Source organism: Colias philodice, chromosome 23, assembly GCF_061535455.1.
Source record: "Colias philodice isolate Cphi_HAF_F1 chromosome 23, ilColPhil1 Martin Lab GWU primary, whole genome shotgun sequence".
NCBI lineage: Eukaryota > Metazoa > Arthropoda > Insecta > Lepidoptera > Pieridae > Colias > Colias philodice.
Genome location: NC_143108.1, coordinates 5,927,888 through 5,945,953, shown reverse-complemented (window position 1 = coordinate 5,945,953; position 18,066 = coordinate 5,927,888). Strand labels below are relative to the sequence as shown.

General features: G+C 32.4%; 1 protein-coding gene and 1 long non-coding RNA gene across 2 annotated transcripts in view; one reads left to right on the top strand and one right to left on the bottom strand.

Annotated features, from left to right (window-relative positions):
• Window positions 1-18,066, bottom strand: part of osy (ABC transporter oskyddad) — a 78,400-nt gene that overhangs the window by 44,560 nt on the left and 15,774 nt on the right. The gene's annotated exons all lie outside the window — the stretch shown is intronic.
• Window positions 2,020-2,917, top strand: LOC149478074 (uncharacterized). The gene is made up of 3 exons (XR_016317505.1): window positions 2,020-2,601; window positions 2,729-2,790; window positions 2,865-2,917. It is a non-coding gene; the product is annotated as an uncharacterized LOC149478074 (long non-coding RNA).

The following is an 18,066-nucleotide window of genomic DNA, read 5'->3' as shown; positions in this document are numbered from 1 at the left end:
CGCGATTCTTTGAACTCGTAACGTTCCTCGTGACTAAGTTTTATTGTCTACAAATGCATGTGTGAATAAAAAAATTAATTGCTCTTTTTTTTCTTTGAATAAGTAGCTTAGTCGGTAAACGATTACAAGAATGCTTAAAATTTAACTTAATTGTTTAATAAATTATTTATATCAAACAATAATAAATTATCTCAATTTACTATCCCATCTATATTATGCCCTTACATATACAATGGTCTAATAATTATTGCATAAGTGATTAGATACTGATTATTACCTTTCCACTTACAAAGAAATATCTTATAATGTTAATATATTGGACAAGTCATAAACAAACTTGTAAAGTAATTTATTATCGTACTTTGTCGTGACAATTAAAACCACTTAAAACTATAAATCCTATGAAATTATCATAATTATGTATTGTAACAATAACAGTTCAAAACAAAATCGCTTCCCGCGTCTGACGCTGATGTCTGTACTCTGTATGTATGGATGCTTACACACAACGGATTTTCATCAGTTTCTTTTAATAGAGTGATTCATTAGGAACGTTTTAGTATATACATAATTTATTACGTTTTAAACAAAGCGAGCGAAGCCGCGGGCGGAATGCTAGTTGTACCTATATATGTGTGTATATGTTAATCCATCTCAATTGTAATCAATATTCACCATCGCTCTATAAATCTTGTAATATATTACGTACTAGCGGTCCGCCCCGGCTTCGAAAGTGGTACATAATATTTACGTTTTCTCTACATAAGAACCATCCTCGTACTTCAAGGAATATAATAAAAAAAGAATTATCGAAATCGGTTCAGCCGTTCTCGAGTTATGCGCTTACCAACACATTTTGCGATTCATTTTTATATATAAGAGACTAGCGGTCCGCCCCGGCTTCGCCCGTGGTAAATGTTTACGTTTTCTCTACATATGAACCATCCTCGTACTTCAAGGAATATATGTAATAAAAAAAGAGTTATCGAAATCGGTTCAGCCGTTCTCGAGTTATGCGCTTACCAACACATTTTGCGATTCATCTTCTTCTTCTTATATATAAAATTCTCGTGTCACAATGTTAGTCTGCATACTCCTCCGAAACGGGTGGACCGATTCTCATGAAATTTTCTGTGCATATCGGGTAAGTCTGAGAATCGGCCAACATCTATTTTTCATAATATGTACCACGGGCGAAGCCGGGGCGGACCGCTAGTTTTTATATATAAGATTTAAATTCTGACTCACCAATGTTGCAACGATTTGTTTGCACACCACAATGTGAGATATTAACCCAAGGCAAATTACAAAACTTTGGAATAGCGCGAGCAAAAAAACTGTAGAGTTGCGATTGTATAATTTTAGGAGTGGAATATTTTTCTATTAGTGAATGGAAATGTTTGTTGTTTATTGTATTCATTGGATTGATTGCATTGATTGATCTATTGCAATAATTGCAAACATTCGGTTGTAATTTGGTGTATAGTGCATTATGACTTTTTGAAGTGAAACTTCTATGAGCGCATTGAGAGTAAAATTTCAATGTCGCGTCATGGCAATACCACACGTCATGGAGTAAGGCGACGATTTTGGTATCTTTGGTTCTTGCTACAGAAGTTTCACTTCTAACATGTTTGCTCGGTACACACGCTCTTTTTTATTGTAGTCTACGTAAATAAAAAAATAAAAAAGAAATAAATATATTATATGTATGAAAATAGGAAGATTTTTACTTGAGCACAAGAAAGGGAGAGAGTAAAACTATATTATTCAAATATGTACTAGCTTTGTACTAGATAAGAATACGACTTGATATAACAAAAACTAAATATAACCTTTCATCACATCCTATATAACAAAAAATGAAACGGGTTTTGATGAAAATGCTTGTAACTCCCAAGCGTATACAAAATCATAAAAAAACATCATTACTATATATTCAGACACATACAATATTATTTTCCTGTTTATATCATCATACTGTCAGATTTTACACGCTGCTACGTAGAAAGAGACGCCCAGCTTAAGGTGATGAATTAATTTTTCTAACATTTACGGCCCTTTTTAAACCTTCGTAATTTTTATATTATTAAAGTTGTCGTGATGAAAATTCTTGACAAGAAAGTTCAATAGTAACACAATACGTCTACCGTTTTAGAAACATGATTCCATGATATTTTCTCGATAGAAAAAAAATACAAAGTTCTCATTGTTATTTTTTTTTAATCTCTGGCATCTTCAAAATAACAAACGTAAAGTTACGACTTTTTGGATATTAACTATAAAACATACAACCTATACGTCTACCGATTTAGAATTTTGAAATATGCGATGGTTTTGAAATAAACAAGAAATACTTGAAATTAGCGCGCGACCAGCCAATATAGCGAGAGCCGCCCTGTACCTTCCTACCCCGATCGCTGCACGAGTCATTCCCGCTACGGCCGTCACACGGGGAACTTGTGTCGCTCGCGCCATCGTAAAAAAGGGTGACAACACAATAAGACAAAATGAGACAAATGGGGACAATAAAGAAAATAAGAAGAAGAAACATAAAGGTTGGAGGAAAAAGAATGCTTACAATTGGAACAAATTAATGAAGTAAGTTGGTTTTATTTTAAATTTGATGATAATTGTATTATAGACGATGTTTGATATGTACCCCTGTTTTAAGTACATAACGAATGTGTAAGATTTTTTTCATTTATAGCATAGATAATCTTTTCAGAAATCCGGAATCCAGAAGGAAAATAAACCCACTGATTGTTCACAATGTGAACCCACTCCTTCGTAAGTACCTTTATTCAGTCAAAAATGTATGTTATCAACGCTCTACTGGTTTTATCGCATGATTCCATTTTTAGCAAAAAGCAACAAAGTGCAAAGAAATAAAAAATCATGGTGAACTTAGTGGAAGTATGGTGGCCGTAATATGGAACAGGAGCTCATTGGAGTAGTATTATATTTAAAAAAATACGAAAAAATTTCAAGAATTACATTTCTTAGTAGGTGGTAGATAAGTATGTTGTATAAAGAATTTGATGTTGATATTTATTTCATTTATACTTACTACACCTGTGCGGGAAATTGCTTAGTACTAAAACAGGTTTATATTCATATTTACATAGTAATGTGAGTTTTCATTTCGAAAAATTTTGTGTAAGTATATTAAATTGAGTTCCTGGGTGATCTGGAAACACAATTGGGCCCGGAAGATGGCGCTGCAGTCACTCCTCCTAATCACATGAACCGATTTGGATGAATATTTGTGTGCACATTTCATTGTTGTGGGATGATTGGTTGATTCGTTTTCACATTAGCTAATATTATGTATTTTTGTTGTAAACTTAATTTAATGTTTATAATACATTATTATTGGTATAAATAAGCCAGTGTTCGTCTCACATTGCTGTACCTGCCTACCTACCCTACCAGGGCCTAACTTTGTTCTGGCTATTTTATTTTGATTATTTGTAATGAATAATTACAATTATAATAGAGTGCAAAAAATAAATACATGCGTCAATATATTTTGTGTTTTTTTTAAAACAATTTTTTTATTTAAAAAAATATCATTCCGACCGCGGCTTTGCCCGCGTGGAATTAGGTTATATCGTGAATCCTGTTTTTTCCCACAGAAGTGTTCAGTTCGGATAAAAAGTATCCTATGTGTAAATCCAGGCAATTAGCTATATTTTATCAAAATTGGTAATGTAGTCTTGACGTGATTAAGTAACAACTAACAAAAAAATATACAAATTAACATCCAAAGTTTCGCATCAGTTTTACTGTATTAGTGATATCTTCCACTCTTGACTTTGACTGAGAAGAATTAGGGTTTATAACTTCTTTCAGAAATAGTACCTTTCATTTCTGGGCATGATGTAATATCTACGTCAGCATCAAATTCTATCTAAATCAATTCAGTAGTCCGCGTTATTGAGTACCATTTCATTTTTTCAGAGTAACAATATTTTTTGTTATTTTAAAGATTATTAATTATAACCTGTATTATTTTGTAATAAACTAAACATTACGAAATGATAATAATTATTAATAATGTCTAAGTAGTTGTTAAAAAGAAGATTATTTGTTTATAAGCAAGAAAATAAAACCAATAAATCAACATTAAATAAATGTATAACAATATTATAACTGTATGACGACTCCATACATGTTTGTCCCGAGTCGGCCAGCGGCAGCGCGGCGAGTTTGCAAGAATGACTTCGCGCACACCCGCGTTCGCGATAGCGAGCTATTAGACTCCGCCCGCCAAGCAGTGGATTTTTTTTTGTGTATCGTCTTAAAAAAAGTTTATATGCTCTGCTATAAGTATAGCCATAACCTAGAGAGTTACAAAATAATATGTAGATGGATAATGAAGCAGCCATTATCTTAAAATAAACATGAAGATGTTATATCTTAGTACGGGATACAAAAAATACATTCACCCATTATGAAAGCCTTGTAGAGCGTAAACGACCGATACCTTAAATTTCTGTCCGTGGGTTTCATTCCAAAATACACATCTCTAAATATGCAAAATTACCTGAAACAAAAAAGGTAAATTAAGAATAAATTATTATGTAAACGCTACTATATTTAGCTTTAATACACATAAGTTAAACCTCAACACACTTGCAAAACGTTACTAATTGTTACGAAAATTGCTATCAAATCGCAAAATAATCACATAATAATGCTAAATACACAATTTACGTAATGTAGTAATAATATATCGTTTAAATACCGTCATTTGACATAAGTGACCCCGCTTTTTGTCTCCGAAATGACACAAAAAACGCTGCAAGTATGAAATGCCTTAACCCGTTTGAACTTGGAATAACGTAACTGACGTTTTTGCAATGTTACAGGCAAAAAAAAAGATGTACGTATTTTGAATCTGGTAATTTTTTGCGTTCTGTAATTTATGGTTGTAATATGGCCATAAATAATATTATGTCTGTTAAATTTATTGATTATTTCCTAATGCAAATTTTTTAATGAGTTAACATTGAACGTTGTTAGTCAATTAATGACGACGACATTGTACATAATATACATATATTATATCCACGTATTTATCATAAATAAATGGTTTATAGATTTCCTACTTAAAGGTTACTACATAGTATAAAACAAAGTCACTTTCTCTGTCCCTATGTCCCTTTGTATGCTTAAATCTTTCAAACTACGCCACGGATTTTGATGCGGTTTAATAGTTTTAATAGATAGAGTGCTTCAAGAGGAAGGTTTTAGTATACTTAATATAATTTATAAGGTTTTAGTCAAAGCGGACGAAGCCGCGGGCGGTAAGCTAGTATATTATATAGCTTTTCCGCAAATTGTTATGAGTGAAACTGCAAGCTACAACTAGTTCTTAATAAAACTGATGAAGCCTTTGTTCCATGCAATCTAATAAACATAATTCTTTGTTACGATGTAATCCTCGTGTTACAACTATCAAGAAAATAATTATTCATTGGATTTTCCAATTAATAGATTATGAGATTTATATGTGACATCAGATCGGTGATTGCCGTCTTTGCTTATTTATACAATAACTAGGTTTCCGCCCGCGGCTTCGCCCGCTTTGTCTAAAACGTAATAAATAATATACTAAAACCTTCCTCTTGAATCACTCTATCTATTAAAACAAACCGCATGAAAATCCGTTGCGTTGTTTTAAAGATTTAAGCGTTCATAGGGACATAGGGACAGAAAAAGCGACTTTGTTTTATACTATTTAGTGATGAAATATATAGAATAGAACATAATATTAGTATTATAAATACAAAAACTACTGAACGGGTATTGATGAATCTTGGAGGTAATGTAGCCTATATACAAGAATAACATATAACTACGCTAGTACCTTTATATTATAAGTCTATGCAAATAACTCATAAGCAAAAGAAATACAATATTTTCCCGCGGATTAGTCTTAGCTAAACTAAAACTAAAAATAAAAAAATTGGTTGTCTGTAAAGTCGGTTTACTGACCATAGTTGAACGTGACAACGTCCGAATGTGCTTCTTTGACGCTCGTTCCGCGCTCTCGCTCACTTCAAGCCTTACATGGAACGCCTCAGAGCGAGGTAACGCCGCATGAGTCATGTTTTTGACGTGACAACGTCTTATAATTCGATAGGGCCGGCTGCACGCACGACGGCACGGCTCTATCGAATTATAAGACGTTTGTCACGTCAAAAACATGAGATGTGGGCACATGGGCACAGGAATAGTTTAAATATTATATTATCTGTGGTTTAAATAATAATTCTTAAGGCTGCAGTCTAGCAAAATTGCGTTTTCAACAAGTTATTTGACAATTTTTTCCCGGCTAATGAAATGATAAACTGAATTTTTTTTTCTTGTTTATCAATTAGTGTTATATACGCAATGCGCGTGAATTTTTTCACATTTGTAAAGTTACTTTATGTTACCTTAATCAGGCCTTCAAGATAAGTCTCTTTCCCCCAAAGACATTTCGAGCTAAGTTTGTGCACTCACTACGTTGCAACCGATTACAATTTACACAATTTGATCAGCGCATTATTATCCTTATATAGTCGTTATTAAAAACTGCTGAATACAATTGCCGAAAAACTTATGATTTTCTTAATTAGAACGTTTTATTTTATTTATTTATTTTATTTATAATTCTTTATTGAACAAAATATGAGAAAACAATAGTATGCAAAAAGAAGTAGAAATACAAAAGCATAATTTGCCCAAAAGGCGGCCTTATTGCTAAACAGCAATCTCTACCAGGCAACCTGGCGGGAGAGGAAATGCAAGAAGATTATGGGATAGTGCAAAAATACAAACAAAGTATTAATGCAAAAACAACAAAAATAAATATATAATTATATAAACATACACCTACATAAAAATAAACAAATACAATATCATAGATACAATACTACAAATACATATAATATTAAATATAATATACATATATACATATACACATATATACCTATACATACACATACTAAATAAAAGAAAAATAAAAATAAAACTCAAATAAATATAATGAATAAAACAATGATTGGCTTCAGAAGGCAAACAGGAAAGCAAGGGAAAAAAAAAAGAATATGTAGTAACAGAAAATTGAAGAAGCTACTGTTGGGATAGGTAATAGTCTTTAAGTAGCTTTTTAAAGGAGGAGAGTGATTGTGCACGTCTGATATTTTCAGGTAACGCATTCCACAGCTGAATAGCGCGCACTGTGTAGGAATTATTAAAAAAGTTAGAACTACGGATAGGAGTACTTAATAATAACAGATTAGTAGATCGAAGCGAGATAGAATGGTTAGAACTTAAATAATTGAATTTATCTTTTAAGTACGGCGGAGTCTTAGGGCTAAATAGTATACAGTATAAGAGATGAAGCACGTGAGTATCCCGGCGATAACGAATAGGAAGCCAGTTTAACCTTTTCCTGAACTCTGAAACATGGTCAAACTTGCGTAAACCGTAAATGAATCTTATGCAGAAATTTTGAAGCTTCTCAAGGGTGTCCAGTTGATATTCATAAATATCAGGATAACAGGAATCGGAAAAATCGAGGAGAGGAAGGAGAAGAGATTGTGCCAACGTAATTTTGGTAGAGATTGGAAGAAAGTTCCGTAAGCGCCGTAACGAAAATGCAGATGAAAATACCCTTTTTTGCACTTGTTTGATTTGCTCGTCCCAAGAAAAGGTTTGATCAAGCGTCAAGCCTAAATTTTTAACCTGAGTGGAATAAGGGACAAGAACATCATCAACGATAACATTAGGTAAATTGGTCCAGTCAATTTTTGAGACTAATTGCCTACTTCCGAATATAATAGCTTTAGTTTTTGTTGGATTAACTGTTAAACCATAGTTCTTGCACCACTTGACAATAGTTGCAAGATCCCTATTAACTTGTAAAATCGCTTCAGGTAGTTCGAGAAGAGAGGCATGTTTATATAACTGGAAATCGTCCGCATACATGTGGTAGGATGATACAATATTAGTGGAGATTGTGTTGATGAAAATGGAAAAAAGGAGGGGAGATAACACGCCACCCTGAGGAACGCCAGCAGGGACATTGCACCATGTCGAAGAAAGCTCCTCGATCAGCACACGCTGTCGACGTCCCTCCAAGTAACTATGTACCCAGTCTATGGCCGAGGCAGATAAATTAAGAGAGCGTAGTATAGCTAACAATACATCATGATCGACACTATTGAAAGCGTTGCTCAGATCTAGCAGTGTGAGTATTGTAAGCTCCCTGTTGTCGAAACCTCGGCGAATATCGTCTGTAATTTTAATCAGTGCAGTAGTAGTGCTGTGACCTGGTCGGAAACCTGACTGGAAAGGATTTAGGAGTTTGTGATGATTAAGGAAAATACTAAGTTGCTCCTGTACCAACCGTTCAAGGACCTTGGATAAAAATGGCAGGATAGCAATCGGTCGGAAATCGGATGATATAGAAGGATTCGGTTTTTTGGGAAGAGGGACAATGTGAGCATTTTTCCAATCACTCGGAAACTTTCCTGTTGATATAGAAAAATTCAGGATGTGGGTGATAATAGGAATAATGATGGAAAGGATAGGAATGATCATGCTTCGACCAATACAGTCACTACCAACTGCCTTTGAGGAGATTGACAACATGCTTCTCTTAACACTGTCCTCAGTGAACCGACGGAATACAAAGGGAGGAGAACTGGGAAGAGGTAAGGTATTAAGATAATTTAATGTACTATGTTTTAAGTTTGGAAGGAAATTTGAAGAAGGATTAGAAAAGTGGGAATTGAGGTTGTTGACATCAACTGAACTAGGATAAGAATTGGGTGGGGATTTACCAATTCCTAGGGATTTGAGGAATTTCCACATTTTTGACGGATCACCATTGTCAACGGATTTAGCACGTTATAAATTCATTAAATTTCCCATTTTTTGCCTTACAAAATCTATTGATAAATACTGCTAAAAGTTATTGTTTCCATTAATTTATTCGAGTTGGTTGAAGACCAATGAGTATTAATCCTTTAAAAAAATTTTTTTTTGAATTTTGATAATTCTTTAAATATTAAAAAAATATTTAAAATAATTAGGAAAAATCCTAGCGAATTTCTTTAGTCGCGCTCCTTGGGCCGGAGCGTTCTGACGTGTGCTCTACGCTCGATTTTCCTTCATACCGAAGTGAAAGTTGCTCTACTTCATTAAATTTAATATTTTTGTTAATTGATTATTTTTATCTTAGTTTTGTGCAAATATTCGTATTTTTAAACATTTGATTTCGATATGGAAAATAAACGAAAAAAATATGCGTGTAACTATGTACTTACTAGAAAAAAAATTATCTTCGAACATAAAGTTAATGAAACCAAATACATTACAAAGGTGATTGGCAACAATTTCTTTATTTTACGGGGTTTCAGTAAAGGGATGTATGTTTCTTTTAAACTAAAGTAAGCTCATAAATTTTCTTATAATATATATTTTTTTTGAAGTTCCAAAAATTTTTATTTTTCGTTTGAGAAATACGAAATATATTAAATTATATTGAGACATACGGGGAAAATGATTTGTTTACTCCAAAATTCCAAATATGTCGAGGTGTTTTTTTTTCTTCTAGTCATTTTAAACGTAGCGGCATGTTGTTTGATTATTAATTTTGTAACTTAAATACAGGATGTTGGTTTTATATTTTGATTTTACAAATTTATTCAAACAAATTTAGTCCACCATTTCTAGTTTAGTCCACCAACTCTAAGTACCAATATTAAAACGAATGGATTATCATCACATCATCAAAACTCAGATGTAATGGAAGATCGCAATAACATAGAAAATTCAATGGGTGTTGAGAACTAAACAAACACAAGTAACAAGTAAAAAGAGCAACTATGGAGTTTCTTGCCGATTCTTCTCCGTAGATACTGCTTTCCGAATCGGTGGTAAATGTTAAAAATATGTACCTAATGACGTTTCAAAAGTGCTTCTAGAAGAAGTCTAATTGAATAAATAAATGTTTGAGTTTGAGTTTTGAGTTTAACAGAGACGCGAAGAATAAAAAAAGAGGACGAAAACGATAATTCGTTGATGCTTTCCCTTTTCGACGTATTGTTAGGGTACATCACCAATCTGCAAAAAACAAAACTGATGATTCCCAATTGCTGATTAAAAATGAAAAACAAATAATCGACAACAGTGGTGAAAATTTGCTGATCACAATGAAACATCCTTCAGTGATAGCAGATTTACTCATTTAAAATGTATCGGTGAACAGCGTAAAGGAGAGGAGGATAGGAAAACATTATGAATGTGGATGGTGGATTGTATACAGGGTGTAATCGATAAGTACAGTAGCACCTCGTTAAGTCGAACCTCGATAAGTCAAAAACCTCCAAATCTCGAAAAAATGTCTTGTTCCCTTCCCTTCAAACCCGAAAACCTCTATTACTTGAAATTTTGTCCCTCTGTTAGTCGAAATAATCACCGAGTCCCTCCAAGCCATTTTGGTACATATTTTCACTCTATAACTCGAAAAATCAAATTTGACCTCTGTATCTCGAACATAGCAACGTTTTATTTTACAACCAGTACACTATTGTTTCTTAGAAAACATTTTAGGAGTATACGATAATTAATTTATGCCTGACGAAACACGTGTTTGCGTTAAGTATCTGATGACGAAATTATCGATTCAGTAGCTCAGAAAACCGATACTAATGATTAAGATGACATAGAAGACGTGAATAGTGCATGCGCTCCATGGGTTTCCATCAAAGAGGCAAGAACCGTATTGAATACCTTACGAAATTTTTTAAAGCAAACCAGTATCTTTGAAAAAGAAGAATTTTCTGCTCTTTATAGATTATAAAATGCTAGAGAACAACCAAATTATCTAAAGCAAAAAAAATACTGACTTTTTTAATGCCATATTTTTTATTTTAAAATGATTTGAAATAATGTTGATTTATAATAAATAAAAACATGTTTGTGACCTCTGCAAGTTGAATTTTAATTTATTTTACCTCTGTAACTCAAAATTGATAAGAATAAACCTCAAACTCTTTATGTCGAATCAAAATCCGCCTAAGTCGAAATCCTCCATAAGTTGAAAACTCTATAACTCGAATTTTTTGGCGTCTCCCTTGATATTCGACTTATAGAGGTGCTACTGTATGTGCAGGCGATTATGACGTTATTATTGCAGGTATCAAAAAACTTAAAACTGATATCGAAATTACTTTACCTAATGAGCAAAATGACAATAATAACTTTTTAAAAGTATAACGAGAAATATCTAAAAAATTTACTTTATACACTCCCATATCAAGAAGGGAAAATGGGACTAGTAAAAGTTAAATGTCTAATTCCGACAAAAGAGATGAATGCGGAAGATGCGGTTAAAAAAAATGTAATATTTGAAATACAATGCAAAAAAATAACACTTTTGTCATAGATAAGAATCATGACTATTTTTTCCAAATTCAGGGACAACTAAACGTTGCAGAAGCAGAAGTCTGCTTATTTGCTGTTTGGACTGGAGTGAATCATTCGTTAAAAATAGAATATATAAGTTTAGGCAAAAAAAAAATAAAATGATGGACCATTATCAAGATTTTACATAAATTGCCTACTGTCAGAATTGATTGATTCGAGACTTCAGCATTCGATGCCCATCAAGGACCCATCCTATGTCATTCAAGCGATTGAAAAAAAAAGAGAAAAATCCAGTGCAACCGATAAAGCATCAGAATGCTAGCAAAATATTTATTAGGTTACCATATAAATCTATATATTATACATAATATAATAAATCCGTAGAAGGGTCAATTCTGTACTTTGAAAATATGTATTTAAAAAATAAATAGCAGTGTTACTGGATCGATACCAAACACAAATATGTGATTAAAAAATTTTTGTCTGTCTGTCTGTCTGTATGTGAAGGCATCACGTGAAAACTAATGGTTCGATTTCAATGAAACTTAGTATAATTATACCTTATTATCCTGGGCATAAAATGGAATACTTTTTATCCTGGAAAAATACGAAGAAAAAAAATAAATCTTAATTTTTCAGTTTTATCCATAGACGTTGTTCTGTAGAACCGCGAACACACGTTGCGTTACCCGCAGTGGATTCAGCGATGTAACCTGTAGCGCCAAAAGTCGGATTTGGCTTGAACCGTTTGCGGCACACGCGGGCCGCACGACACCACGCCTCCTCGACTCCTATATAAGGACGGCGTTCCGCGCGATGTAATTTATGAATTTTGATGCGAGCGGACGTGTCCAGTGTGGCGAGCGAGAGTGATCGTCTAATATTAATTTAGTGAGAAACGTCTTCCCAGTTCAAAATGGAGAAAAAAAGCATCCACGCGAAGACCGACATCCGCTCGGACGGAGTCGCGGGCGGAAGCTAGTCAGAAATAAATATCTTTTGTTTTCATTTGCGTATTTTTCTATTTTATAATTTTTTAACACAAACATTACATTTTTTTTTATTATATACAAAATTTGTTTATCCGTTTTATTAGTTAAACTGAACAACTTTCACTAAGAAACTTAGGTCGAAAAAAATGTATAGAGTTATGCATTTGAAGATATCAATAGAACGTATTCGCAAATTTTGTGTACTGATAAAAAAAATCACCTGGTGTAATTTTCACGAAAATTGTTTCAAATTGTCATTTCTGGTACTTATTACGAATATTAAATTATGCATACGAATGATTTAATTTTTAAAAATTAAGTGGAGCAACTTTCCCTTAGTACATTTGTATTATTTACATATAGGATGACAGGATGCATTTGTTTGCACTACTAGACCAAGCCCTTAAGTCTACGGATAGTTGAGATAAAAGCTATTTGTTAAGGCAAACCTTTATTTGCAAGAAAACAAGGTCTTCGCAAACGGAAGTCTATATATTTTTTCCGCTCATTATGTAGCCATTGAAGACATCCTGTACATTAGATTTTTCTTTATTTATTAATAAACAAGATACTTTAAAAGTATTTTCATTCCGAATTATAATATACAGTTTCATTCAAAATTTTACAATACAAATGTATTATCTACTAGTTTACCGCCCGCGGCTTCGCCCGCTTTGTCTAAAACCCAATAAATTATGTACTAAACCTTCCTCTTGAATCACTCTATCTATTAAAAAAAAACCGCATCAAAATCCATTGCGTAGTTTTAAAGAATTAAGCATACATAGGGACATAGGGACAGAGAAAGCGACTTTGTTTTATACAACTTTTAATAGATAGAGTGCTTCAAGAGGAAGGTTTTAGTATATAATTTATTATGTTTTAGACAAAGCGGTCGAAGCCGCAGGCGGAAAGCTAGTTTTGAATATATGTAGTAAGAATTTCTAACCTACGTAAGTAAAGATCAAAGATGATTGGTTCTTTAACGAGTATCTCAAGGGACTCTCATAGAGTAACGAGTTTTAAATTAGGACCATGAAAATTGTTCTCTAGTGTCCTACGATCAAAAGTGGAACCAATTTAGTATCTGTGAAAAACAAAAAAGGTTGCTGGTTAGTTTGGCGCGCTAAAATTGGTTGTGTTCGAAGTTCGAAAAAGGTCTAATAATATTGGAAAAAAGGTTTAAAGGTTAAATCAATTTCCAAAGAAATTGCGGGAAAATATGATGATGTTAAATTTGTAATTGTTTTTGTATTTTTCTATGAATTAAAGATAAATACTAATAACTTAGGTCTTATAATAAGTAAGGTCAATGTTACAATGTAACTTCAAGATTCTTTAAATAAATGGATTGCACGTGTTACATTTAATTATATGTTTTTCCTACTAGGTCAAAATAATTGTCATTTGCTTGTTCAAAGAAGAATGGAAATAAGTTTCATAATTAAATACACATTGAAGCCAGATAAAAGTAAAATATTAATAAAATTAATAAATTGCTAAATATGTACTTAATAATATATGTAGTAATCACCTATCTTAGTTAACTACTCAGGAAATTTAATAAATTACCTGTTTTGTCACATTACCTATATTCAAAAACTAGTGAAGGTTTTCAAATATTTATAAAACTATAAAAAAACTTTCTATTCCATTTCCAAATAAAAAGTTCACATCTCGCCCATACTACCAATCTTACAAGATATCTTATGAGAATAAATTATTTCACACTATAATAGCTGTTCCCCGCGGTTTCACACGCAGTGCTCCGCTCCTATTGGTCTTAGCGTGATGATATATAGCCTATAGCCTTCCTTGATAAATGGGCTATCTAACACCGAAAGAATTTTTCAAATCGGACCAATAGTTTCCGAGATTAGAACGTTCAAACAAACAAACAAACACTTCATCTAAAGTATAGATATGACATAAGTATTTACCAATACTCTTCACACACATCTTCAAATTACATTAAAAATCTAATTGCAATACAAATAATGAGGTTATACTTATTATGCTTTGTTCCGCTCTGTTTCTATCCAGTGTTAGACAATCTTAGGGCAATTACGTGCAATTACATCAGTCCAATCATTTCCCAATCTTTTCTTCATATAACGATTGCTTTTTAGGCTTATTTAGGTTTTATTTGTACACCAATACCGTGGCTCTGTCATTGAAGCGGCTGAACGGAGCACAGTGGGGTTTTGGTCGGTAGGAATCCGACATAACTCACGGGCCACGGCCCTTTACCGACACTCATACATATTTGTATGGAAATTGGAAATGAGACAAATTAAAAAGCGTATTGAAACCTTTTTTGTTTACGGTCAAATGAAAAAATCTTCTCACAAACTAGAGAGTGAAATCTATTTATTTATAACTAGCCCTCCGCCCCGGCTTCGCCCGTGGTACATATTTACGTTTTCTCTATATAAAAACCATCCCCGTACTTCAAGGAATATAATAAAAAAAGAATTATCGAAATCGGTTCAGCCGTTCTCGAGTTATGCGCTTACCAACACATTTTGGGATTCATTTTTATATTATAGAATAAGATTGGGTCGAAAAAGGTCGAAATCGAATCTAAAGGTGTCGGTTACACACAAACATACAGGTGAAGCTATTAAAAGTGTTTAAAATCAATTGAGCAAAGTGATACCTACTACCAATCAACCCCATGTCAGTTTTATAAGGATCAACCTAGCTTGCTATGTATAGACTATAGATACTATGATCGGCCTGAGGCCTCTACAAATACGCACTGAAGACACAATCAAAGAAAATGACGAGGAAACAATTTATGTTTACGACAAACATTATAAGCCTTTGTTACAATAACGTCACGAACAAGATATGCGAGATCGTGTAAACCAGTTTTAAAATTGCATCACGACATGGAATATTTCGGAGCAAAATAACCATAAAGTTTATTGTTAACTCCAATATGTGTGAAGTGCAGACAATAAATATTTCGAATCATTGAAAAAAGCTACCAATCTTGATATACATCAGAATTATTCGTCTTAATTTTGGAATCGGAAAGAGCCATGTGCAAAATTAATTAGAAATGACGAAAATATAATAATATATACCTATAACTAGACTACTTTTTTATGTTTATGTAAAAATTAAAATTAAAAAGAGTCAACGGGTAAGTTTCCATTAAAATTAACATTTTAAATGAGTTTATTAAGTTCATTTTTACATACCCTAATTATTATTTTTATTTACTTTTTCCAGAATATAAAAGTCAGAGCCATTAAGAATAAGAGCAAGAGTTTAAATTCATGTTCATGTACACAAATAAATAATAATTGACGATAGGATAGAGATTAAATAATAACAATTATCGATTTGTAATACGAGTATTTAACACAGAATGGATAATAATCATTATTAAAATAAGGTAGAGATTCATGTAAAAATTAACATCGGAAAATTACCGTTATTATTTGTCACGTCATGGTTTTATTTAAATATATAAATATAAATGCCAACGAAAGAAATAATTAATGATTTCCTCATTAAAAAGGGGAAATACATATTAAACGTATACATTTGGAATATTTCGAAAGGGGAGGTACCACGTCACAGAGTGGCAACGACCTCTTCGTTTGAAGGTCATATAACCGATGTTTTGATCTTGCGATTTCGTAAATCGTAATTTGTCATACTAGCTTGCACCCGCGGTATCGCTCGCATGGTACTTGGTTAAAAGGTTGCTTATGCTAATAAGGACTATAGTCTATTTCTGTTCTAAATTTATGGAGCTTCCTTCTAGAATTAAATTATTCTTAAACTACAGAGTTTGATGCTGTCTCTCCTCTGTAGAAATTTCGTTCCGAACTGGTGGTAAAAAATAAAAACATATATGTAGGTATGTAATATGTATAATATGACGTATCAAAGAACTTCTAAAAAAAGTCTTATTAAATTAATGATAGAGTTTTAAAACAGACAACATGAACCATGATAATAAAACAAAACACGAAATTTACAATGAGCTTACGAAACAATTATAAAAAATTAAAATCATGTGCGAAAAACTTGTTTCTCATACATTGTATTATCTACAACGTATAGTATATTATATCTGTGCTACAACCTTATTTTCTTGCGTAAATCTGTACTTGACATCAAATATCTGGGAAAGTTTAAACAAGTTCAAAGGTATTTGTTTATTTTACTGTACATTTGCTGCATAACTTTTAAATGATTAGATTTATATCTGTATAAAGCTGAAGAGTTTGTTTGTTTGCATGAACGCGCTAATCTCAGGAATAACGGAATCAGTTTTAAAATTATGTTTAAGCTGTATATCAATACGCTAAGACCAATAGGAGCGAAGCAATGCGGATAAAACCGCGGGACACAGCCAGAGTATTGAAAAACTCAGACACAGGCTTTAAAAAAAATCTTTGTTTTGACATTCTTCTATATATATCCTTAAAACAGAATTTATTTACATTATTTTTTAGATTAATAGAGATTCTATTGAGTTTTTTTTTATTTTTGGACTCTGAAAATCTTTTGGTCAAACCCTGAAAAGTGTGACGTATGTACTCGTGCAGTTTTGAATTTGAGGTTACAATTAAAAATATTAAATACTTATAAATACATACATAATATTAGTAATGAATATCTTGACGTGTAATAAATTATTACAACTTAATAAATTCCCAGTACCTACTATATTCGATAACAATACGTGACAAAAAATAGCGAATTTTTGTATCTCTGCGTGTTTTTCTTTCGATCACGTCAATCAAAGAAATTCTTTCACACGCCCTTCGAATAATAAGATAATTTCACGTTATACTTATCTATACATATAATAAAATCGTAGGAAAGTCAAAACTGTACATTGAATATTTTTTTAAAAGAATACATAATCCATGATCTATAATCGATATAGAAGCCAAAAATATAGTTTTTAGAATTTTTGTCTGTTTGTCTGTTTGTCTGTTTGTCTGTTTGTCTGTTTGTCTGTATGTTTGACCGAGCTAATCTCGAAAAGTACTGCATAGATTTACTTCAAATTTTGCATGAATATTCCTAAGAGGTCGGGTGAGGATAGTTTAAACATATTATCATGATATCACCTTCGGGGGAGGAGCTGTGAGCCTTTATTTTTCTTACATATTCCGTGTACTACGACAGCGTACAATCTAAAGACTCATGTTTAAATGTTGGTTTCGAGTAAGCCATGCTATTATCTAGCTTTACAAAATAAAAACTATGTCATTTACGTAATTTGGGCAGAGAAACAGTTAAATGAATCTTAGCAGTATAAAGACAAATTTGAAACAGCGCCATCTATGAAGTGTTAGAAAAATCAAATACACGTTAACTATTGGAAATTAATAATCAAATGACGCATATATAATATGTTGTTTGACAATATCTAGATGGACACTATAAAAATTATGCCATTTAAGTAACTTGGGAAGAGAAACATAGTTTAAAGAATGTAAGTTGTATAATGTTAATTTTGTAACAGCGCCATCTATGAGATTTCGTAAAAATCAAATCAATTTAGATGTTAACACTACCGAATACACAGTTGGAAATTAATTAATAATTTAAATATAATTATGTTATTTATTTAACTCTTTAGCCCATATCTTCCCTTCCCTATAAGGTA